Genomic DNA, 2,736 nt, shown 5'->3' with positions numbered 1-2,736 from the left:
GGAGGGCACAGGACACAGAATAGAGGGCGGCACAAGCGGAGAATGGCACAAGAAAGGAGGAGAATGGAGCGGGGCACATAATATGTAGCTGAGGAGGGGCACCAGCTGTAATGTCTTACATCACTCTGAGGTGTCCTCTCATCACTGGCAATGCCACCCACAACTCCAGCTAGTGCCATTCCCCTCACTGGGCATTGGGTGCTGAGGGCAGATACACCTCAACTATGGCTCATTATTATACACCTTTAGCATTACATTAACTTTTCTGTCAGTAACTGGGGATATGTATATGGTTTTTGGTTACTTCACACTAACCCACACATTGGAAGCACTTTGTTCCTTCTTACATCACATTATAGACACTACATATCTATAGAACCCATATTGTATCCTGCCTTTAGAAAGAATTGTGCCAGCTGTATTCATATACTTTCTATAGCATGGTCTCCTGGGCCTCTCAGCTGTAATGCATCATGCTCTATAGCTTAATTGTATATTCAGACCTATAGAAGCAGCTGAGCCCCCATCATTCTGTTATTTGCATATAGGATACATACATTTTCTGACACAGTGGCAGGGTGGGGGCTGTGCATCCTTGTGAGCAGGGATGGTCTGGCATTGGTGCATAATAAGGTACAGGAATGATGGGCCACTACAAACAATTCACCCACCCCCAACATGGGCAAGCCTGAGCGTCTCCTGCATTGCATATCAAATGTCAGCCCTATACCCTGCTCTGGTGGCTGAACACATACTGTTAAGGTGATTTTTTTTACATATTGTTTAGGGAAAAAATAGAGTGCATTGTTCTGTGTATATACTAAAATAGATAAGCAAACATCTTATTTGCATGAGTAAAATAGGTTTGGCAGCACAGGTAATGCATACATACAATGTATACAATGATGATGCTGTAAATTCAAATTGCATTGCTGTGGGGAAGAGCGAAAGGCTATAGGGTATCAGCATATAGCATCAATGTAAACTATAAATGCCTTAAAATATAGCAGCACGTGAGTTATACCAATGTCATATTACACTGAATGGGAAACAACTACATTAGGATCAGCTGCTAGTGGCTTATGTTTGCCATTTGTCTGGTCAAAATGAATGGCAATAAGGTTAGTAAATACATTAGATTACACTGTAAGGTCTCAAACACACAACCATATTACAGCTCCATAGAACCTCTGAACAGATCAATACTGCATCCTGACATGTGTAAGGCTGCGTTCACACGCTGTGTTTACATTGCGTTTAGAAACACAATACAGCAGCTGGGGAGAGGAGATTTGGATAATTGCATTGCTGTTAACATTTGCGTTTACAAAACACAATGTTAACACATGTGTTTTGTAACTAGCATGTTGACTTGCTGTTAACACATTATGTTAATATTGCATTTTGTAAATGCAAATATTTCAGCAATGCAATGAGACTAATATCCTCTTTTGCTTTTAAAAACACAATGTGTGAACACAGTCTAAGGTACTTACTATACCACTGTTTTTAATAAAAAAATCTTCATAAGGTGCCATTATAGTTACAACATCATGGGGTACATATTGAAACAAAATAAGACATTACAGAGAAATAACAAGCTCAGCTAAAACAATATAAATGAAAGTTCTAGTTGCAAGAGCTTACAATATATATTACTGGTTGGCTTTGCTCTATAATCAATGCTTTATAATAAGCTGTTGTAAAGGAAAACCATAAAGCAGCACCAACTCCCTACATGGCAGCACACCTCCCTTTAGGGCCATATTACAGATCTTTAAGCCCTCTGGGTGTGGCAATAATCTTTCCCAGTAGTACAACATATAATACCACAGATTTATATTGCATTCTTATTGAATAACCTATAGATGGAGACAGGTTATGTTCCAAAAACAAGGGAGGGCTCTTTCACATTGCCGTTGGTGCTCAACTTCAGCTGCGCACACATTGCGTTTTGTTTCTGTTGTGTCTCCGGTTTTTCTTCCGTTTTGTCTCTGTGTCCGCAAAAAAAAAAAAACTGAAGGTTTAACGTTGCTTTTAAAACATCACACCTGGTTTTTCAGCCTTATCAGTGAAATGATGTTTTATAGTTTTTTTTGTGCACCCATTTAGTGATCTGCATCCGTGAAAAAAATAGGACATGTTTCATAATTTTTCCACGGACAATGGATCAGTGAAAATACAAGCCAATGTGAAAACACCCAAAGGCCGCGGTCACACTTACCACTAGGTGTCCGTTCATAACACGCCGCTAGCGCACAGGGGGCGGTCCTCGGCCGGAACGCACATGCGTTTCCAGAGAAACGCATACGATCGGCTTATCCCTGGAAACGCATGTGCATTCAGGCCGAGGACCCCCCCCCTGTGCGCTAGCGTCGCATTATGAACGGACGCCTAGCGGTACGTGTGACCGCAGCCATAGAAATCAATGGTTTTGTGAGGCATCCATGGAAATCACTGAACCACTGATGTGAAAACCAATCCCAATGTGAAAGAGCTATAAATGTGCCCTAATACAGTTCTGTAAGCCACATGGACATAACATGAATGAGGGTATCTGGGTCAAGAAAGAAAATAGTTTGAACTGGTATGATCGGAAATTTACCATTAAGCAGGGTTCATGTGCGTCTTTGGCGCTCTTCTGCATGTAATATTTATTTTTGCTTGTTAAATCTGGCATATGAAGTCTTAAAGTCTGCCAAAAAATTAGCACATTTTTGAACAATTGATTCCAAA

Source organism: Engystomops pustulosus, chromosome 1, assembly GCF_040894005.1.
Source record: "Engystomops pustulosus chromosome 1, aEngPut4.maternal, whole genome shotgun sequence".
NCBI classification, from domain to species: domain Eukaryota; kingdom Metazoa; phylum Chordata; class Amphibia; order Anura; family Leptodactylidae; genus Engystomops; species Engystomops pustulosus.
This window is presented reverse-complemented; position numbering follows the sequence as displayed.